At 39.5% G+C, this 23,705-nt stretch overlaps 1 protein-coding gene across 17 annotated transcripts in view; it reads left to right on the forward strand.

Annotated features, from left to right (window-relative positions):
* The first annotated feature begins 3,998 nt into the window (after nucleotides 1-3,998).
* HDAC9 (histone deacetylase 9) overlaps nucleotides 3,999-23,705 on the forward strand; it is a 930,192-nt gene continuing 910,485 nt past the window's right edge. For 3 of the 17 annotated variants that reach the window (XM_078441511.1, XM_078441488.1, XM_078441490.1), the window contains exon 1: nucleotides 4,000-4,305. The gene's annotated coding sequence lies outside the window, so the exon portion shown is untranslated. Of the gene's footprint in view, nucleotides 4,306-23,705 lie in introns of all 17 variants that reach the window. The other 14 variants (XM_078441514.1, XM_078441499.1, XM_078441501.1 and 11 more) reach the window with 11 other exon arrangements.

Below are 23,705 nucleotides of genomic sequence, written 5' to 3' on the forward strand. Positions count from 1 at the left end.
GTTTATTTTTAAATATTTATTTATTCATTTATTCATTCATTCATTCATTTAAATGTTTATTTTTGAGAGAGACAGAGAGACAGAGCACCAGCAGGGGAGGGGCAGAGAGAGAGGGAGACATTGAATGTGAAGCAGGCTCCAGGCTCTGAGCTGTCAGCACAGAGCTGGAAGCAGGGCTGGGGAACTCGCGAACTAGGAGATCATGACCTGAGCTGAAGTCAGATGCTCAACTGACTGAGCCATCCAGGTGCCCCTAAATATTTTATTTATTTCAGAGAGAGAGAGAGAGAGAGAGAGAGCAAGCACAAGTACAAGTGGGGCAGGGGCAGAGAGAGAGGGGAACAGAGGATCCAAAGCAGATTCCCTGCTGACAACGGAGAGCCAGATGCAGGGCTGGAACTCAAAAACCAGGAGATTATGACCTGAGCCAAAGTCAGATGCTTAACCAACTGAGCCACCCAGGAACCCCTAATTAAATTACTTGTATTTATTTTTATTTTTATTAAACTGTTTTAATGTTTATTTATTTTTGAGAGAAAGAGAGCACAAACAGGGAAGGGGCAGAGAGAGAGGGAGACACAGAATCCGAAGCAGGCTCCAGGCTCTGAGCTGTCAGCACAGAGCCCAACCTGGTTTGAACTTGTGAACCATGAGATCAAGACCTGAGCTGAAGTCAGAGGAGTAACTGACTGAGGTACCCAGGTGCCCCTTAAATTACTTTTAAAGTATGGACTACGCATAGTGACTTACTTCCAAAGAATACAATTTAGGAAGGGGAGAAAAAAATTTATGGTGGAGACATCTGACAAACACTATTTTAGCCAGGTCAGCATCAGCAGTGATAGATCATGTTGCTAGTATGTACCCTTGATATGATGTGCTAAAAATGGCATTTCACATGTGTGATTTCCCTCCCCAAATCCATAATGCAAGTCTCAACATGAGAAAAACATCAGACAAATTCTACTAGAGGGCCATCCTGCAATAGAGCTCATCATCACTGCTCCAAATTGTCATGGTCACAACAGACAAGGGAAGTCTGAGAAACTATCACAGCAAAGAACAGCCTAAGGAGACATAACCGCTAAAGACAATGTGGGATCCCTACATGGGATCCTGAGATAGAAAAAGGACGTTAGGTAAAAACTAAGGAAATGTGAAAAATTATGGACTCCACAGTTAATGATGTCTCAATATTAATTCACCATATGTAACAAATGTACAATACTAATGTAAAATGTTAATAATGGGAAATTATGTGCGTATGTGGGGGGATATATGGAAACTTCATAGAGCTTCTCAATTACTCTATAAATCTAAAACTGCTCTAAAAAATAGTCTTAAAAAACCTACAAAAACATGAATAAAGTTATCTGTCCTCTGTGTTGAGGAGACCCTAAAACCAGAAAAAAAAACAACGTAATACTGCATCATGAAGGCTAGGTTTGAACAGAAAGCTGTGGGAGTCCCATCAGGACTTCTAAAAGAAACTATAACCTTTCTTACAAAATGTTATCTTAAAATATTGGAATCTCCAGTAGCACCTAGCAAATGCCTTTCTTAAAGTTATCATGGAAATATCTAAGAGAATGATGAGCAATTCAGCTCCCTGTTGTCAAATGACTTAGATGTGGTAAAAATAAATAATTAGAGATGGCGAATGTCAGCTATGCCCTGTACCAGCTCCCTAAAAGGCGAAAATGAGTTTTGGTTCAAATTCTGCCATACATACCTTTATTACACAAACATCTAGTGAAATCCCAGCACATTTGTCTTTTTTTTGTGCTTCAAAAGGCATCTTGTGTGTGTGTGTTTCAACAAACACTTTATGTGAAAGGTTTTCTTGAGAGACAAGACAGGGATAATTGCTTTCCTTTGAGTCAGTAGTAGCCAAACACAATCGTCATCCAAAAAAAAAAAAAAAAAAGCCTGGACACTAGACCATTTCCGAAAGGACTCTATCTTGGAAAGTAAAGGTTAAAGGTCACTAGATGTTTATACCTGCTTATGCGTAGTCCATATGTGAATAAGAAGTTTCTCTGAAATATATTTTTAGTCAACAGTCAACACAACCCATTTCACTAATGAGATCCCATTATCAAGATTCATCCTGTTGATGCACACATCCCTAGTGTAGGCAGAAAGTTGAGCAAGCTGTTAGCACTAGCAACCTTAGGATAGTGGCTTTTTTATTTAAAGCTAGCTGACCACCCTTGTACTGTGAATTCCTCATTAGAGCAAAGTGAGGTTTAAATCTAACCACAACATGCCTTCATTCTACTATAAATGCTGAACTATTTTATTTTTTAAAGATAATATTTTCTCACTTCTTCAAAATTTTGTTTTAGAGAGACAGAGCGAGAGAGCGAGTAGGGGAGTGGGGCAGAGAGAGAGAGAGAGAGAGAGAGAGAATATTAAGCAGGTTCCACCTTCAGCCCAGAACCCCTAGGGTGGGACTCCATCCCACGACCTCATGGGATCATCTCACGATCCTCATGAACCCTGGGATCATGACCTCAGTCAAATCAAGAGTCAGATGCTCTACTGACTCAGCCATCCAGGTGCCCCAAGGCTGAACTATTTTAAATTAGACACCGTACTGGTTTCTCTGAGTTATCCGGGTCTTTTTGCATTGACAGTTCAATTTTAATACTAGAATTTAAACTAAACCCAGCCACTGGCCACTAACTGAGACCTTGGCCAAATCACACCACGCCTCTGGATCTCTGTTCTCTTCTCTGAAAAGGAGGGCACTAGGTTAAGTGTCTCTTGTTCTTTACATCCGTTTAATCTATGAGCCAGTAGCGTTTTAGCTGACTTAGAGGAAAACAGAAATGTACATGCAGAGACACTAGCTTTGATTTGTTTGAGAGTCACATTACATACACTACAATATTAGCCTCTTTGAAAGATTAAATGTTAGCATTAGATAAGTATGTGTAGGACAACAATTTTTGAAAACATCCTTCAGGTTTCTACTCCATATATAAAGGATTCTATAGGTGTAAGTGATACCAGAATAGACGAAGTTGTAGCAGGAAAAAAAAAAAGACAACCCAGCTCTGCAAAGTAAAAATATTAACCACTGAAGGGGATCACCTTGTCGCTTCTCGGACCTACTAACTCTGCCTCCCCTCCCTCATGGTTGGTCTGAGAACAGATGGTGCTCTCTGTTCAGCCTTAAAACGCCACAAACTAAATCATGTTTCCAATAGCAATCACCATTATTTCCTCCCATTTCCCATTCGTTTTTAACCTCCCTCCCCCCAAATGTAGCGTTTTCTCTTAAAATTTCCTTGAATGATTCTCTAAGCTGCAAGCGTCTGTGGGGACGCTCCAGGTACCGCCCCAAAACGCTCCCTTCTCTCAAAAAGAAGTGGCAGAGACGTGGACCCGCGGGGTCTGCGTGGCGCGCACCTGAGCGGCCGCGGCTCCCCGAGCTGGGGCGGGCACGGCGGCTGCCTGGCTCCTTCCCGCACCGTCCTGGGTCACGGCCCCGGGCAGCCTAGGGGCCCTGCGGGAGGAGCGCGGGTCGCCAGACCGTCACCTTGCGCCTCGCGTGGGCGTGTATCGCTTCGGAAACCCAAGTCTTCTCAGGCACCCGGTCCTTCCCAGGGGAGGAATCGCTGGTCCTCCACGCCGCCCTAGGCGGCTCTCTGGGTCCTGCTGCCTCCCGCGCGTCCTTCCCCGCGCCTCGGCCGCGCGCCCAGGTTTTCCCGCACTCCTTGTTCCCCCGCCCCGGCTCGCGGGTCCCGGGCCTGCGGGTCTCCAGCGCCTGGGCCCGCGGTCCCGCCGCCGGCCCTGCCTCCCTTCCCACCGGGCCCCGCCCAGCCTCGGCCGCGCAGGGGCTCGGGGCCTGGCCTCTCCGTCTCCCTCCCACCTCCGCCCCCCCTCCTCCCAAAGAGTTGCTATTTTTAGTAAATCCTCCGCGCGCCTCCACCCGCTCAGCTCGCAGCTCGCAGCTCGCAGCTCGCTGCCGCGCGCACCGCCCTCCCGAGCTCCCCCCGCCCCCCGCGCGGCGGCCGCGGCGGCGGCGCGTCCCGCACATCGCGCAGCGCGCACCGAGCCGGCCCCGCCGCGCCCGCCACCCTCGCGGCGGTCTCCTCCTCAGGCGCCTGTCGCGGCCGGTAAGTGCCTGCTGGCGGAGCAGCGGCGGTCCCCGAGTCAACTTTCAATCCCCCCTTCGCTTCTGCCTCGCCATTCTCTTCTCCGCGAAAGATGGCTGTTTGGAGAAGGGGGAGAAGTTAGGGGGTCGCCGACGTGGGGCGAAGGAGGGCGCGACAGCCTCAGCAGGAGCGGGCGGAGGTGAGTGGCACCACAGCCCGGTCCCCGGCTGGTGTCGGGGGAAGCCCTGGGAATTGGGGGCCAAGCGTCCCCCGGATGTACCGCTGTATTGCCGGCTCGGATTCCCCAGGTTAACAGCATCCCAGTCCAGACCCCGGCACAGCTTGCCTTGCACCTCGAAACCCGGAGGCTGTGGTGGGTTGACGGGAACCTTTGTCGTAAGTTCAGCGCCAGGTGATCTTTTTTTCTGCTGGGCAAAAAGACATTGGCTACTCAAGCCCAGGCGAGGGGTCGGTGACATGACACCCCCCCCTTTCCTCCCCCAACACACACACCCAGTTTATGCTGGAGTCGAGTTATGAATGAAAAGTTTTGTACAGCCAACGTGTTGCTTGAAAGGAGCAATACTTAGTGGGGGTACCTTTGATGTTTCGTGGGGGGGACTTCAGTTCCATGACTACAGATCAGAATTCTGGGCTTTAAGAAAAGTTCCGGAGCCTGGGGGATGGCTAGTAGAAGGAGATTGATGAATCGTAAACTCACTAAGGTAAACTGGTTAATTAAATGCCTGGAGGGTGTCACGGTGGGGATAGGAAGGAGACGAGGCGACGGGGGAGGGCGGGGGGGCGTTCCCTGAGTGCCTGGCGGGCAGCGTTTGGCTTTGAAGCCATCTCCCACTTATCCGCAGTGAGAGGTGTCAGAGGCCTGTGCGTTCCTGTTGTGATCGAGGGGGACTGAGCTGCTCTCCAGATCCGAGGCGCGGTAGTCTGGAGAGGTGGCCTGCAGCTGGGAGCTGAGGACGCGGTTCAGGTGGTATGGAATTGGAAATTCTCTAGTGAGTCTCCCACGCTCTAGTTTCAGGAAGATCTTTCCAGTTTGTTTTCCCTGCCAGGAGGTGTGTATTATCTCCTAAAAGGAACTTTTAGGTTAAGTAACCATAACATTTTGAAATCTATGAGAAATGGGCTATCTACATATGTGCCATTACACACATATTGTGCCTGTGTGTGTGTGTGTGTGTGTGTTTGTGCAAAATGTGGGAGTGAGGTAAGAAGGGCTTAAAAAGTTGAACTTCAACTGGAAAAGGAAGTGAAGAGTATTATTCTCCCCAAAGGATATAACAATGCTCATACAACTAAATAATCTTGGCTTGTTGAGATTTCTCATAAAGGGTAGGATTTAGGAATTAAAGGTATTTAAAGTACAGTCCATGTTTTCAAATCTTGCAAGCATCCTTGAAAGCTAGGATAAGGGAGTAACTACATAGAGAAGTCATATTAAAGAAAAAAATTAAATTATTTGCAAAGAAAACAATTTGACATTTGAAAAGGTCTGGATGTTATTTTCTGATGTGCTGCAAATCTTTTAAATCCTGTAATTAATAACAGCACAGAATAAGTTGCAGTTAGTAAATGAGGACAATTAAAATATCATGCTTGGAAAAGATATCTTTTGAACTACTCTTTGGTACTTTGAATGTTTATTATGGAAATTATTGTGACTGAAAACTTGTTTAATATATTTGCTTTTTGCCACAAATAATTAGTTCTCCTTTTCCTTTTAAACCACTATTCCAGTGTGCACCAATTTAATTACCCAAAGACCAAATCACTGATGTGCCTTCTGGAAAGCATTTGCATTTAAGCTACTTAATAAGAATATTGTATTTCCAGGAGGACAAATAATTTAGTTAGTTTTAAAACTTTTTTTGTAATTTATTTTCATCCATTTTGTTTGGGGCAAATCTCAAGAAGAGAGCATTTTCTTGGAATATGTCATTTTCCATGTGGGGAAAGAGTGAATGTTTTCATAGATGTTTCAGTCACAAACAGGTGCAAGTAGAGTTGGAATCTTGAGTCTGACCTTTGATATTAAGCTACCAGCTAGAGAGAGAGAGATGCTTTCCCAGCTCTCTTCCTGAATTGAACATCTCCATTCAGAATGGACATAGGTGCACATAGGACATAGGATTGTGCAGAAGGAATTAAGTATTTTAAATTAAGTACCAGTTTATGGTTAGGAAGGAATGATTTTTTTCTTTCTTTCTTTTTCTTTTTCTTTTTTTTTTTTTCTTAAACCTCAGTCTTCCTGTTTCTCTCTGCAATTCAGCCTGTTGGGCCTGCCTTCATTGGGAAGTCAGACCAAACACTCTGGCTAGAAAGAGTTTGGCATATTAAACTGACATCCTTTAAAAATAAAGATGTCCCTTCTGAAATTAAACAGGTAATTTTATACACTGTAACAGGCTTTTATGATTGAGTGTTTTATGACCATCACGGTGCCCATTAATATGGTAGACAGTTGCTTTATGAAGTTACTGCCACGAATATAAATAATTACTTATTATATGTATTTGGGGTATATTTAGACAATATTTGGGTTTTTAGGAATTTTAAATGATAAAGCCAACTGACCATATAAGTTGTCTAATTAACTAGTTCCAGTGATACACATAGTTCGGATTTGTATTAATATCAACATCTAAGGATGTTTTAGGGTTGTGTAGCTGTCATTTCTTTTCATTAGAATTGCTTCTATCTTGAATTTGTTTAAATATTACAACATATTATACTGCAATTTACACCTGCTCAGTGGGGAAGGTGTAGGTTATTCTTAAATAGAGATATGGAGAAATAGCTAACAAGGAGACTCAGTTGAGAAACATATGGACATCATAAAATCCTTCTGTATGTAGCATCTGTACCTTCTCATTAGTGAAATATTGTAGTTATGGACATTTTTTATTACATTCAAATGTGGCTTTTTATTTTTGCTTCAATGGGTTTTTTGTTTTAGAATGTAATTATATTAATGTTTAAATTGGCAGGGACTTTTATTGTTTGAAGTCCTTTCCTTTCAATAAAGATGTCATACTTAATTTTTACTGCATACATCCGCAGAAATGTACAATTGTTTCCTATCTTATTATTATAATGCTTACCTTTCTCAGATATTCTTCAAAACATTTGAGAGGCAGGTAGGAAGACATATTGTTCTCATTTTCAGAAGAAGGTAGCAGGTACACTGTTAGATCCAAGGTCACACAGTAGTGAATTACTGTGAAGCTGAGGGTGACATCTGTGTTTCCTGTGTTCTGTTCACAATAGCATGCTGCTCCCATGGCCATGTTAAATGATATTTTCATAAATTTATACATTCCTGGATTTCAAAGTGCTTAGCTTTGTAGATATGCTGATCAGATTTTATATCTATCAGTATAGTCATATGGGAATGAGCCTTACTGTTGTCTACTGATGGGGGAGAACCGCAACCCCAGTAGTTAGTGCTAAAACAAACACACACCTCTGAGGGTTATTCATTCCTGCAGTCAGTCCATGTGCCACGCTTTTCTCTGTCCCCATTGGCCTGGCCTTATCAATTATATACCATCCTTTCATGTGCCACACTTTTCTCTGTCCCCACTGGCCTGGCCTTATCAATTATATACCATCCTTTTAATGGTCAAAGCTGCTTTGAATTTTATCAGTATGGTCATCAGGCTTGAAGATCATCAGGCTCACTGATGAGAGAATCAGAATGTGATTTTTGAGAAGATAGAATATTGACAGAGGACAGTAATGGACCGTCCACTCCAGAGCCAGCCAGCATCGATTAGAGATCATGGTTTTCTGGGTGTTAGGACACCTGTCTTCTCTTATTAGCTCTGCTTCTTTGGCTGAACTTACGAAATCAAAGTGAACAGAGAGTTTATGCAATTATCTGGTTGTTTCTGTTCATGTAGACAGTTTCTCTTCGTATCTAGATAAATCAGATTTAAAAACAAAAACAAAAAACAAAAAAAGGATAGCAACTTGTTCTTCTGTGGAGAAGGTACTCATGACATTTTTTTTTTTCATTTTTCCAAATTCCCTCTTCTTCAAATCTCACTAGACTTTTTCAGGGTAATTGCCCACATGATTTGTAACAGCCAAGACTTATGATATTGTATTATTAGATTAAAAAGTGGAATACATTATCCAGGATACAGAAGAAAGCATTGTAATTTCATAGACAATAGCAATATGTAATGTTTGGCTTCGTGTATTTGACGAAAATACTTTCAGGCATTTTATTTATTTAAAAAAATTTGTTTTAATTGTTTATTTTTGAGAGAGAGAGAGGGAAAGAGAGAGAGAGAGAAAGAGAGAGAAAACGAGCAGGGGAGGGGCAGAGAGAGGGAGACACAGAATCTGAAGGAGGCTCCAGGCTCCGAGCTGTCAGCACAGAGCCTGGCGTGGGGCACGGACTCACGAGATGTGAAATCATGACCTAAGCTGAAGTCATATGCTCAGCCAACTGAGCCACCCAGGCACCCCAGCATTTTCTAATGAGGAGAGGGTATCAGGAACTCTCTACTTCATTAGGTTTATTTATTTACTGTCTTTCCCTAAATGTTTGGTTTATAGGAGTTCATCAAAATGTTTTAAGTGTGAAATTTGGAAAAAAAAAGATTATTCAAGTGTGGTTTGCCATTTACTATAGGTTATTCTGTTTAGAGCCTCAAAGAGAGGAAAGCAACCCATATTTAATATTCTTTGCTAACTAGGGAGAGTATAGCATGCTGCTGGTGAGATTGAGAAGAGTTGGGATTGCTGGAAATGGTACTTTCTTCCCATTTCTACAGAATACATGATAAGGAGATTAGTGTGGAGTAGTCTAGTTTGCATGGAACTGTGATGAATGGAATTTGACTTGGCCAGTGAAGGAAGGATAAAATTTGGTTCACTCAAATATCACTCAAGATATTTGGCAGCAAGTCACTGAAACTAACTTTAGTTAATTTAAGAATTAAATAAATGTATTACAAGATATCGATTCTGTTTTCTGTTGCTTTGGACACATTGCCACAAATTTAGCGGCTTGAAACAGCAAATGTTTATTATCTCAGTTTCATTGCTGTACATGGCCCAATTGCATCCTGTGTGCAGGGATCTCACCAGGTGTTGGTTAAGCCTGCAGTCCTATGAGAGGTTCACCTAGGATCAGGTCTGCTTCCAGCTTTCCTAGATTGTTGGAAGAATTCATCTCCTGTGGTTGTAGGACTGAAGTCTCTATTTTCCTCCTGGTTGTCTGGGGCCACTCACAGCTCTTAGAGGCAGCCTGCTGTTCTTTGTCATGTGACCCTCTCATAGGTAGTCTTACAACATGGCAGCCTACTTTTCAAAGCCAGCAAGGAAGAGTTGTTGCTTCAGTGTGATAAGACAATCTTTTATAACATATGGGAGTGACATGACATCATTTTTGTCACAAAACATCATCTAATCAAGGGAATGACATCACTCATCTTTGCCATATTTTGCTGAATAGAAGCAAGTCATATGTTCTACCCAAACTTAAGGGGAGGGGATGATACAGTGGCATGACTCGCTAGAGGTCATTTAGGATGAATCACTGAATCTTTTTTTTATTTTGTATATTTCAAAGTTTATTTATTTTGAGAGGGAGAGCTGGAGAGGTACAGAGAGAGAATGAGGGAGAGAGGATCCCCACACTGCCAGGGTGGAGCTGGATGTGGGGCTCATGCCCATGAACTGCGAGATCGTGCCCTGAGCTGAAACCAAGAGTTGAACTTGTGACTAACTGAGCCACCCAGGCACCCTGCCCATTGAATCTTTGGAATAGTCAGCAGACCTTGCTTAGAAGCCACTCAGTCAAAAACAGTGCTCAAAATCTGTCTGCAGAACCGATTCTGTGAGACATTATTGCGGACACTGTTGGCACACCAGCTTCTATAATAGAAGATGGGCTCTGTGTCATAAGACAGAGCATTTTTCATATATACCAATGTGGTTTGGTTGCTCATGCCCCAAAAGGATGACAAGTGTCTACTGCTGGAAAGAAGGATAAAAAATGTGAGCAAATGATTACTTAATGAAATGTCAAAGGTTTTGACCAAGAGAGGCATGATGACCGACTGGAGATGGGGTTTAACTGGAGAGTAGCTGGAGTCCTGCAGCTCCTTAGAAAGAAAACTCTTAATAGGATTTGGGAGAATGGGGGTAATGAGGTTCCATTTAGGAATGGTGGTAACAAAGGAGTAGAAGACTTTAAAAAGATGAATCCCTAGGAGGCATGTTAGTCTAGGAATTGACTTCATTAGCCCTTAATATATTCCACATATGAAAGAGAAGGACTACTGCCACTCGCCCGTGCCTGGAGCCAGTATGTGATTTGGAGGTCTGCAGCTTGCCCTCCCCTTCTTTTTCAGGAGAGAACAGAGCCAGAGACCATTTCAGATCCATTGTACAATTGGGGCCCAGTGAATATTAGGTATTGTGTAGGGGCATGGAGGTCTATTGAGTACAGCTTGTGTTTCAGGCACTTTGCAGGAATGATTTTATCCAATCTATATCTCATCTCTGGCCACTGAGTTCCAATTTTCCTAGTTCTGCCACCTCCGCTTCCCTCCCAAGGAAATGGAGACTTTGAAAGGTTAAATACATTGCTAAGGGTCATTCAGATATGGGTGGGACAGTTGAATCTAGTTCTGATTTCAAAGCCCATGGTCTTATACATCCTGTACTCATAAGCAGTAAGTGAGGCTTCCAAGGGAAAGCTTGTTTTTCCCACTGGAGTGAATGTCAGCACTATAATTGCTCTTGGGTTCCTTCGTTCATCTTGTGAGAACTGGATACTGGAGTATGAGGGTTAAACAGAGGAGTGAGAGAGTGTGCTGTATCATGCCTTCTTTTTTCCCAGCAGGAAGTACAGATTATAGGTCTGTCTTCCATCTAAAAGTAAGAATGTGGAGTGGAGGCTGTATATTTTTATTTCTACTTATCATTTTGGCAGAAATATAAAGCTCTGTGTCTCCTTTTTCTTCTATATGTAGATTTCTATTAAATTCAATTAGGAAACATTATGAATTTTCATTGCCTCTTTGACCATAGGGTTCTTTCTGTAGCTTTTTCAGTAGATGCAACTGTTTTGATCTACTTGAAAAGTCTATTGAGACATTCCTCCTTTGTTCTTCTATTACTCAGTCCCCCTTTCTACTCTGTGGTGCCTCTGAATTCTATTCATAGATATTCTGCTTTTTTTTCCTTCTGTTTTATGTACTTAAATCTCTTCTTTAAATGGATCTAGTTCCATTGATCGGAATCATTTGCTCAGATCCCCTTGCTGTTCTACTGCAAAATACAAGCTCAGTATGGGACTCATCTGTATTCTGCTAATTTTACAGAGTTGTACCCTCCATCCCAGCATGGTATGAGGAAGACTTTAAGATTTCCCTGGGTACTCAAGTCAGAATGTAAACACTTTAAACTGAATACCCTAAAGCAGCTTTCTCATTGGATTGTATTCTATCAGGTGCATACCTATGGCTTATTAGGGTCGAGTACAAGAAACTAATCCCCAGCAAGTTATAGCTCAGGAAACTTTGAAATACACTTATTTTTTCATATAGGATTTAGATGTTCTAACGTAGCCTCGGCCAGATTTGACTCTAAAAGCTGAAAAACCTTAGCATGGCATGCAGATTCTCTCATAGTCTGGACCTAGCCTCTATTTATTACCTTTTCATTTTTAATTCTTGCCACTCCTTGCTGTATGGCTTTAAGGATATAAGCCCTAAACTTAGAACTAGAAAGTGGCTTAGGTTTTACGTAATGAACAACCAGTCTGACATGTAAAGAAAAGTCAAGATGTGAATGTGTATATGTGGAGGGGGTGAGAAGGTTGTAGGGAATAAACAATAACAACGTTTCAGTTCCAGCATGGAGTCATTCTTGAGGCCATTCTACTACTGTTTTTGTGGTTTTATGTTATGTGAGCAAGAAGTTATACATAAATTGAGTTTCTGTCTCTTTCAATTGAAGGAGTACTAAATAGCACAAGTTTCTTTCAGCCAAGGATTCTCCACGCATTTTCTGAACCTGCCACCTCCAGAACTATCAGTAGCTTATCTCTTAGCCACAATCAGAGCTTTACTCCTCTGGGGTTTTATTTGGAAAGTGTGCCCATTAGGAGGTGCACCTTCTCTGTGCTCCTTTCCACCTAATCCCAACTTCTTTCCCTCCCCTGTTGTGATGCTTACTGCAGCTGACAATGATCTCGTTCTTCTCTGAATTCTTAGAGTAATTTAGGGCTCTGGCAATGGTTTACACAGACTTAAAGTTTAATTTTAGTGTTAATTGATTTTAAAAACCCATAATAAGAAAGGCTACTGTATGAGTAAAGCCATTAAAGGAATTTGCATTTTATTGCCCAGAATAGCATTTTTATACTTCTGAGATATAGTGATATACTTAATGTATGATTTACATAGTTTTTGTGGTCTCTTTGCAATTCATCGGTGGCCCACTAGAGACCTATAGCCTCTCATACCTATTTGGAAAGAAAGGAAGAGGCGGTCTGTCTTCATGATGAAAACCCTTCTAAATAAAACATGATGTGGAAGAACAGTCTGATTTTAGCTGAGGCTACTGGTCTCTACAGTATGAACCTAAGTTATTCTTATTAAACATTTTATGTAACTATGTAGGAACATAAAATAAAGTACAAACATCTTTACTTGCAGATTTCACAAATTATAAAACGAAAACCAACAAGCCAACATTAAATGTACACAACAGACCCGATGAAATTAAGAAGAGCTGGATTGACTTTTGTGACAAGTGATGTATTGCTGAAGTTACGTTGCCAGTGTTGCATTTAAGAATATAAAGATGTAGCCTCAGATCCTGTTCTTATTTAATCCATTTCTGTGTTTTATATTAATATACATGCAGAAAGTATCCTTTGAAAAAAATGAATTAAAAAAGGAAATCCACAATAGTAACTTCAAGGCTTTGTTTGCTGGTTCAGGGTAATCAGACTTCATATATGAACAAAAGTCTCCAAGTGAATAATCTTCAAATCAGTTTTAATGAAGTATCACCTGAGTACTCTATAATCCCTTTTTGTTCTCTTAAAAATGTGATCAGCATTGTAAAATTTTTGAATTCTAAATCAAATGTGTGAGCCATATCCAAAGATTGTAGGAATGGTGAACAGATTGTGTAGAAACCCCCCCAGAGATAGCATGCTGTGTCGCCTTCAAACACGATGATGATTTTAACCACTATAGTGCAGGTACTTTTGGATCCCTTGACCACGTGTTCTATAATGACTCAATTAATCCTCACCTTTTTTTCTCATCAGATTTTATTTATTTAACAAACTGTATGCTATTTGTCTTCACCTAGTACCTGCATGATTGAGAACACCAATAGCATGAAAATTCCATGGTGGTTATTTCGTTTTAAGATACTTATTCAGAAATTAATTAGAATATATTCATATTTATTTTACACTTTTAGATCATTGTCCTAGTGTCCCAAAGTGCAAAAGCAGAATTCCACATCAAACTCATGGATTTCAGTTTGAAGTACATAGATTGCAAATAATGTCACTTAAAATATTATACATCTTACTCTGTGTTGTATTATTAACTAGATTGTAAACTCTGTGAAGGCAGAGAGAATGTGCTTACTTTTTTTTTTAAGTTTATTTATTTTGAGAGAGAAAGAGAGAGAGAACAGGAGAGGGGCAGAGAGGGAGAAGGAGAGAATCCCAGGCAGGCTCCACAATGCCAGCACAGAGCGCAATGAAAGTCATGAACCATGAAATCATGACCTGAACTGAAGTCAAGAGTCAGACACTCAACCAACTGAGCCACCCAGCCGTCCCTGTTTTTTGTTATATTCCACAGCGCTAAGTGCATTTCTCAGTTGGTGCCAAAGAAGTATTTGCTTATAAACAGCTTGACCAACTGTTTGTATGTTGTTATTTCCTAGGGCACTGTGAGCTCCCCCTTGAGGGCAGGGACTACTTTGTTTTAATCTGTAGACCCCAAATGCCTGGCACAGCAACTTTTACATGAGAAATGATCAGTAAATGTTCTGAAAGAAAGAGTGGGTGTGTTATTGACTTGTGTGTGTGTGTGTGTGTGTGTGTGTGTGCATGTCTTCTTTTAGATCACATGTTTCATATACAAGGCAATTTTAACACTTTTATAGATCAGTGTTGTCTAATAGAATTTTCAGTGGTGATGGAAATATTCTGTATCTCTTGTTCTCCAGTTATCATAGTCACTAGGCATGTGTGACCTTTGAGCACATGAACTGTAGTTAAGGCAGGCTGAGAGCCTGAATTTACTTTTATTTAATTTTAATTATAAAATAATGCCATGTGGTTGGTAGGCAGCTCAGGCAGCCTCCATTCTCAAACTCATTTGCCCACATCACCAACACTACATTTTTTGGTTGTAATTGGATGTTGTTATGGTGATTGTTGTTATTGGGTAAATGAGTTATATTAATTAACTAATTAATTAATGCCCTATTACTTTATACACAGGGCAGTATATTCCATCAAATTGGTTTCATTCTTTTCCCAAAGGACTGATGACATTGTGTGTCATCCCACCATCTGATTTAGGTGTTCATCATTTCCTTATTAGTTCAGAGGCCTGACACTGACCAGTTTACCAGATAAGCTTTACATATACTTTCTTTTCTAATGGCCCAGGTTTCCTTGTCTCTCCTAATAAACCATTTAAACTTGGATTCACTATTTGTTCATCGTTATTATCATCGTCATTGTATAAGATGGTGTTTATAATACCCTGTCTTTGATGTATTAATGTCTGCTGATATTCTGATTTTAAAGGTGCTGTATTCTTAAAAGTGTCTGAATTGCTTTTCTTCTATTAACGTTTTTGCTTTTCTTATCATTTTATCCTTTCTGGTAGAGAAGAATGAAGTAGCATCATACACACTTAAACATATGATAACTCAATCCTTATGTAAGATGTAATCCCAACATAACACGTTTCAAAGCTAGTATCAGGGGCATGAAATCAATACAACAGGATTTTCCATTTAGAAAGGCAGGAATTGCTCTAAGGTTTTTTATGCAACTTGCGGCACTTCAAGAGAAGACTTTGATTAAAATCCATCATATAGTTATTGAACTTCAGTATTGGGTATGTCCACATATATTGTCTCACTTAATTCTTTAGAGAATGCTGAATCTAGTAATATATAATGGTGTAGAAATTAAATATTCAAGTAAATTGAAATAAACTCTGTTGGCAAGTAGAAATACTTTAAAATTTTCCATTCATTCTCTCCTGCTGGATATTTAATAGTTGTTTTATATGGCAGAATTTGAACACACATACTTAGGTGTGGAGACTTGCCTTTGTTCATTCTTGTAGTCTAGCTTAGCAGTTCCCAAATTTGAATATGCATCAGAATTGCTTTTCAGGGTTATTCACTCAAGTGCCTGTGAACTATACTTTATGGCTGAGTTAACCCCTTTTCCAAGGTGGTTTTGTCAATTCTAAATTTTCATCTTGGAACCTACTTTTTCCTCTTTACCCAAGAGATACATCTTGTTTTATTTCTTTATTTTCACTTTCATTCCAGTGCAGGGCTACTCATTGAGAGAACCTGTGGATATGCTTTTGAATAGATTTCACAGGATAGGAGAAAACTCAGTAGCAATATATAGAATTTTGCACTCAGGAATTGCCAATTATGCTTTAGTCTCTTGATTGCTTTCATCCGCCTCTTAATGGTAAGATGCTAGCACTGCTTTTTATCTTCTGTCCCAACCTTGCTGATAAACCTTCCCCTAAAAATACTTAATGATGTGCATCATGCATTAGGTTCACACCATCTTATACAATTATGATGATAATAACAATGATCAAATAGTGAATCCAAGTTCTGTGAATTGTACTATAAATAAATAAATTTAACGTTTATTATTTATTTTGAGATCATGACCTGGGCTAAAATCAAGAGTTGGACACCTAACTGACTGAACCACCCAGGCGCCCCTAAATATATTTTTAATCTACTTATCTCTTTGACTCAATTTTTAAAGTTACCTGCATTAAAGTAAACATTTGATGAGTTTCACACTGTAGTAAAACAATAGTTATTTGCTTTTACTTATAAATATCAGCAAAGCCATTGCCAAACTGTGTGAGCTAACTTGTTTACTAAGAACATCCTTTTGGAGTTACTTAACTACTTTTTCTTTATTAAAACAAAGGTAATAAATTCAACTTGTGTATTCAAAAATATAATGCTAAGACTGCTCAGGCCAAATGAGGAAAATGTAAGCCAAATGGAGTGGGTTTTTAGAATAAGGGCTACAGTTTTAATTTCTCTAGAATAGCAGATCTGAAATATTCTTGGGGGAATTTATAGTTTTCAAGTAACTGTTGAAAACACATTAGATTTTTATTTCATATCCTGTTCTATTTTTCTTTTAAAGATATTTACATAATAAAACCAAATCTTTTGTATTTCCTCATGTCGTTGCCATTTTAAGTGCTCTTCATTCCTTTCATCCCTTCATTTCTTTTCATGCTTTTCATACAGTTTCCATCTGGTATCATCTCTCTGCCTGGAGGGCTTCCTTTAACATTTCATGTGGCATAGGGCTGCTAGTGAGGAATTCTCTTAGCTTTTGTATATAGGAAAGCATCTTTTTTTTTGGCCTTCATTTTATAAGATTTTTTTTTGATATAGAATTCTAGATTGATAGTATTTTTTTTTTCTTTTTCTCAACTTTAAAGATGTTGCTCCACTGTTTTCCTTCTTGCATTGTTTCTTAGGAGAAATCTGCTGTCATCCTTAATTTTGTTTCTTTTTCTATGTAACACATCCTTAAACATATTCCCTTTTCAATGGTTTTGAAAAACTTGATTATGGTTTGTCTTGGTATAGTTTTCTTCATTTTTTTTTTTTTGTGATTTGGGTTCATTCACCTTCTTGGACCTATGGGTTTATGATTTCTGTCAAATCTGAAAAGAATGTAATCACTCTTTTCTTACAAATTTGTTTGGTTTATTTTGTCTTCTATCGTCTTTCAGGAACTCCAGTTACATGTATATTAGGATCACTGGTGGTCTGTTTATCTTCTTTTATTCTTTTTTTTCCTCTGTTTCATTTTGGATAGTTTTTATTGTGTCTTCAGATTCACTACCAGTAACCACATTTAATGTTGTTGTTGTTGTTGTTGTTATTGTTGTTGTTTATCACACACATTGTAGTGTTCATCTCTTGAAGTTTAATTTGGGTGTTTTAAAAATATTGGTCACTATTTCTAACTTTTTTGAACATATGGAATAGATTTATAATAACCAATTAAATGACCTTGCTTGTGAATTCTAGCATCTTTTCAGTACTTGACCAGTTTTATTGGGTTGATTTTTCTACTTGTTATGGGTTATATTTTCCTACTTCTTTGAATGCCTGGTTATTTTTTGGTGGATAACAGACATTGTGAATTTTACCTTGTAGAGTGTGGGATATTTTTATATCCCTATAAATCTTCTTAAGTATTTTTTTAATGGGATGCAGATAGTTACAGAAGCAGTTTGATTCTTTCAGATTTTTTCAGGTTTACCCTAAACCCCATGAATTAGAAGGCTTTCCAGGCTGGTTGGTGGGAACAGGCACAATTCCCAGCCTTGAGTGAGTACTAGGTACTATTCCCTGTAGTCCTTTCCTGTGGTTCTTTCCCTGGCCTTGTGTTGTTTCCCTTATATATTGTACTGATCAGTACTTTGCGGAATACCTGAGGGTTATCTGCAAATCTTTGGAGATATCTCTGTTTAGCTTTCATTCCTCTGGAACTCTGTTTGGAGATTTCTAACTGCTCTGATCTCCGTAGATTCTTAAGTACATCTCTTCAGTTCAGGAGCTGTGCTGGGCTGTCTTTATTTTTCTTCCCTGAGCTATTATCTAGAAGCTGAAATAGTCATAGTACTCATGTCATCAGTTTTCCCATTTCTTAGGGTTTGCCTTATGTTTCCCATTTCTCAAGGATTATTGCCTGGTATCCAGTGTCTTGAAAATTGCTGTTCCATATATTTTGTACAGCACTTTCATCTTTACAAGCAGAGTATATTTCCCATCCCTGTTGCTCTGTCTTGATTAGAAGTGTGTGTCCTCCATTCATTTTTCTCTTCCATGAAAAATCTTGTTGGTCAGGATAATTTTTGAGATGATTTAAGTATATAATACTCACTTTAATGCAGTTTATTGGACATTCTTTTTATTTTTCAGTAGTTTCCAAACTTTTTTTTTTAATTTTTTTTTAACATTTATTTATTTCTGAGAGAGAGAAAGAGAGAGAGCATGAACAGGGGAGGGTCAGAGGAAGAGGGAGACACAGAATCTGAAACAGGCTCCAGGCTCTGAGCTGTCAGCACAGAGCCCAACGCGGGGCTCGAACCCACGGACCGCAGATCGTGACCTGAGCCAAAGTCGGACGCTTAACTGACTGAGCCACCCAGGCACCCCCAAACTTTCTATAATGAATATTTCATACTGAATTTTTAATTTTAAAAATTAAGTTTTAATGGTCAGTTATGTCCCATATTATGCTTGATGATTTTAATCATTGCCCTAGCCATTCAAAATTCTTCTTAAGGCAAGCCAATCATAAATTAAGAATTTAAATTAGTTAAACATAATTTAAATATTTTTAAGTGGATAAAACATGCTACTATAAGGAAGTGGTATATCCTATTAGCTTGTTTTTTAAGAAGGATTAAAGTCAGGTAGCTTTGTGTATAATATATTCTTGAATTTATAGGATGTGAATGACCATAAAACAGCTAAAAAATTGCTGTCTTTTAAATTGTATCACTTTTTATGGAGTTCCTTTTTATATTTATTTAGGAGATTCTGTAGTTCATGGGTAGGCCTCTAGAATGTTCATATATCAAGTAAGTAGTGAACTATGTGCTGTTGAACTATTTTATTTTTGGTTTTCTCTAGTATTTAAGTGATAAAATATAGCACTGTGAACTTATGAGAATAGAGTGACAAAATTCAGGAGCACATCTTGCTTTGGTACATGCATGTTGTTACTTTAAGCATTTTCTGGCAGTAAGGGCACAATTGACTGTGTTAATTTAAAAGAATCTTTGAGGTGGTATAGTTCCATATGCTGTAGGAATATGTCAATGATTTTTGTATTTTATAGTTTGAGTTTTAATGTAGTCTTTTGAAAGCTAGTTGTTAAGCATGGCAGGAAGACTAGAGTTGCTTTAGAATTCTTAGGAAAATAATTTTGTAAGAACAAATTAAAATTAACTTTAACTTTCTTCAGCGCTGTCATAAATACCAGCACGATGAATCCAAAATTGTGGCAATGTTACATTGCTCTGTTTCCAGTATTTAAGCATAAAGGTTAGGCCAGATTTATATTCTCTTGTAAAATTGAACGAAAATATAAATTATTTCTAGAATTTTAAGAACAGAACCTTGAAAATTAAATACCACTCTGTGGTGGAGACTCCTAATTATCTCCCAGTATCTCCTTTCTCCATTGTCCTCAAACCCAGAGCCTCTGAAGTTTTGCTGGGATCAGACCCCACAGAATAAAGATGATACTTCTCAGCCTCCCTTGCAGCTAGGAATTGTGCCATGTGGCAAAATTCTGGCTGTAAAAAACAAGCAGAAGAGATTTGAGTGACTTCCAGATGGGCCATTAAAGCACAGGGGTGGGCTCTCTTTTCCCTTCTAACCTGCTGGAATGTGGATATGGTGGTGTACTCTCTGAGACCTCCTTAAGAGGCCAGCGTTCTAAGGAGAGAGGAGCAACAGGATTGTTTTTAAAAAGCCTGGGACAGTGACGATGACTTCTTGAGGCAGAGCTGCCAAACCAGCTTGAAGCTTTATGTGAATGAGGAAGAAATTTCTCTCATCTAAGCCACTGTTATTTTGCGTCTCTGTCACACACAGGCAAAGTTATTTACACTGTTCTCCCAATTTTTTTTTGTTTGTCTGTTTATAAGATAGGTCGGTAGTGAATTTTTATAAGTGCAAGCTTAAGAGGAGCAAGTGATCATGCATCACAGAGATTAAAACTTGTTCTTTGGATGTGATTAAAAAAATTGAACTAGTCCAGTATCTATCAGCTGAAGAGGACCACATAAGTAATGATGGCTCTTCTCTGAGAAACGTAAACAAAAATTTGGGGCCCATAGTTTCTATGATGACTTTTGGAGAAAACAAGGTTTGAGAAGTGAGAGAAAGCTAAATTATTCAGCTTTATACTTGCTCACAGTCATCAGGTTTTTTTTTTTCATTTTCCTGAAAATATTTTGTATTTCATAGTTGTCAAATCCTGAAGTCCACTTTTCAGTGCTAGTGTGAAATGGCACCCTTGGCATTTTACACTGTTTACTACTTACTCCCCTCTCTGGAATCTATCCCTGAGCCTCTGTGATGTCACACCATTACAGTTTCCTCCTCTGCTTCTGCTCTCTCCTCTGTCTCCTTCATAGTATCTTCTTCAGTCCACCCCTGCCCTGTGCACACACTCTGCTTCTTGGCTCACTGTTCCTTTCGCTTCATGCTGGGGAGATCACAAACTGCAGCCATTGGCATGTTTTGTTGATATCACAGAATTTAAAGAAACATTGCATTAATTGTCTATATTTGAAAATCTGGATATTTAACATGAAACCCAGTTTGGTTTTTCTTGACCAAGGAGATTGGACAGTACTACTACATCTACATTTCCCATAGCATTGGGGTTGTTAGAGCTGAGTTATAGCTGCTATTTTTTGATTAGATGTGTTCTTTCCTCTTTTAGTGTCTACCATTCCCTATTGCTTATATCTTGTATTTTATTTATTTTCCTTTCTTGCCTGATCTTTTAGGCATTTATGTTTATGATACTCACCTTCATGTGTAATTTGTTTTAAATTGATCATTTTTAAATTAAAAAAAAAAAAATAATGCTTGTTTTTGAGAGAGGGTGAGGGAGAGGGAGCAGGGAAGGGGCCGAGAGAGATGGGGGCACAGAATCCTAAGCGGGCTCCAGGCTCTGAGCTGACTGTCAGCACTGTGAGATCATGACCCTAGCTAAAGTTGGACACTTAACTGACTGAGCCACCCAGGTGCCCCTAAATTAATAATTTTTAAAGGTACTTTCCTTTCTGGGTTGCCTGGGTGGCTCAGTCAGCTAAGTGTCTGACTCTTGATTTTGGCCCGGATCTGATCCCAGGGTTATGGGATTGAGCCCCATGTTGGGCTCTGTGCTGAGCATGGAGCCTGCTTAAGATTCTGTCTCCTTCTGCCTCTCCCATATGCTTGCATAGGTGCTCTCTCTCTCTCTAGGAGAAAAAAAATGTGATTTCCCTTTCCTTCCTCTTCCTTTTCAATTTCACTTCCTCCCCCATCTCTACTATTATTATCCTAATTAGACTATCTTGTTGTCTCACCTGGTTTCTTTGCAGTAGGCAACTAGATTACTTTTATACCTCTTATATTATCCAAATTATTTAATCATTCTCCACACTGCTTCTAGAGTGACCTTTCTAAAATTAAAATTTTAGTATAACTATTACCAGCCTCAAGACTTTGAGTGGCTCACCTGACTTCCAGATGACTTCAGACTCCAGCATTGGTATGTACATAAAATGGTGCAGCCACTTTGGAAAACAGTCTGGCAGTTCCTCAAAAAGTTAAACATAGAGTTACCATATGACCCAGCGGTTCCACTTCCCTCAGGCATATAGAGGGAATTAAAACCACGTTTTTAGACAAAATGTGTACATGAATGTTCTTATCCATTTATAATAGCCAAAACGTGGAAACAACCCAAATGTCTACCAGCTGGTGAATAGATAAACAAAATGTGGTACAGGCACACAAAGGAATATTACTGGGCCATAAAGAAGAATGAAACACTGATATATAAGACATGAAAACAGTATGCTCAGTGAAAGAAGCCTGACTTATAAGGCCTTTTGTAAGGTCTCATTTGTATAATTCCACTTAAATGAAATATCCAGAGATAAGGAGAGTAGTGGTTGTCAGTGACTAGGGGGAGGGGAAATGGCATGTGACCGCAAAAGCATATGGGTTTCTTTTTGAGGGTGATGAAGAGTTAGGTAGGGCTGTTGGTTGTACAACTCTGTGAATATACTAAACAAATCATTCAATTGTGCAGTTTCAAAGGGTAAATTTTATGGTATGTGAATTATACCTCAAAAAATAAATCAGAGACCATAGCAGACATGACTTTTGCTGATCTTTCCAGTCTCGTTTCCCAGTCCTCTCGTCTTGCCACACCCCTACCTGCCCCTTTCCCCCTTGTGTCGGTGTACGAATCTACTAACTGTTGGAAGAGTTGCGTGCTATCTCTCAGTCTTATCCACTTACACATTTCTGCCAGAAGAATTCTGTCCACTCTTTTCTCTCTCAGCCCATCTAGAGAATTCCTGATTTTCCTTCAAGTTTCAGTGAAGATCTCACATCCTCTGGAGTTCCTTCCTATACATCACTGTTGCTGGATTACTTACGAGGATTAGGTAGATACTCCTGAAACAAGCAGGAGCACCCTACAGTATGAAAAGACATTAACTTTGTTGCACTTATCTAGATTTTGCAACCAGAAAATCTAGAAAGAAGCTCCTTTAACTTCACTGTGCTTGTAAGTTCATGTTTTGTAGTTTTTTATTTTAAATAAAATATGGTGGGCCAGGTATGGGGAACCATATTTTAAAGCAAACATTTTATAAGAGTCTTAATCCAGTTTTGCTGACTCCATGCTCCATTCCTCCAACCCTGTGGGGATTAGGAGCATGTCCTTTGTGACCCCCAAATACCCTCAGCATCGATTGTCATCCTGAATGCTGTTCATTTTTCTGTCTCACTATCTGGATTGGGGACTCCTTGGGGATAGCTGTGTGTATTTCATTTTTCTATCTCTACAGGTAAATCCTCATAAGTCTCCATAGAAAGCATTTGTCAAATTTTGAACGAATGAATGAGCATACTCAGTGGCATCAAACGTAGGCATATGGGAGAGAGAGCTTATATTTGCTATACTGAAAATCAGAGATCTGGGGCCATTTAAGAAATCCTGTGTAATCAGATGACTTTATTAAAACAACCTGATCTCTCCTCTCCCTGCTATCCTATTCCCCGCCTTTAAAAAGTTATTTCAAAAAGAACAGATTAATACAATGTGAGAAATTTTACTTTTCTCAGCCTGTGCACCTGAGGAAGGTGTTAGAGGCCTAACAGGAAGGTATTTTTAGGCCTTTAGGAAGGCCTAAAGTGGGTATTAAAATGGCACTTTGCCCAACAGATTTTTACAGTGTCTTCTGTATTTTTCAAAGCAGTCTTTCTTTCCTTTTCATGTCAGAAAATTCATAAGTTAAAATTCATGTACTAACATTAACTCCCAGTTTGGATTGTTTTCACTGTGCAGTGACAAATAGCGGCTGGTTAATGTTTTCTCTTTGAAAAATGTGATTATACTAAATTATTTATAAGTGATCCCTGACTTTTTTACCTATGTTTAAAAAATGTTTAATGTTTATTTATTTTTGAGAGAGAGAGAGAGAGCATGAGTTGGGGAGTAGCAGGGAGAGAGGGAGACACAGAATC

The sequence above is a fragment of the Panthera onca genome, chromosome A2, assembly GCF_046562875.1.
Source record: "Panthera onca isolate mPanOnc1 chromosome A2, mPanOnc1 haplotype 2, whole genome shotgun sequence".
In the NCBI taxonomy this organism is placed as follows: Eukaryota; Metazoa; Chordata; class Mammalia; order Carnivora; family Felidae; genus Panthera; species Panthera onca.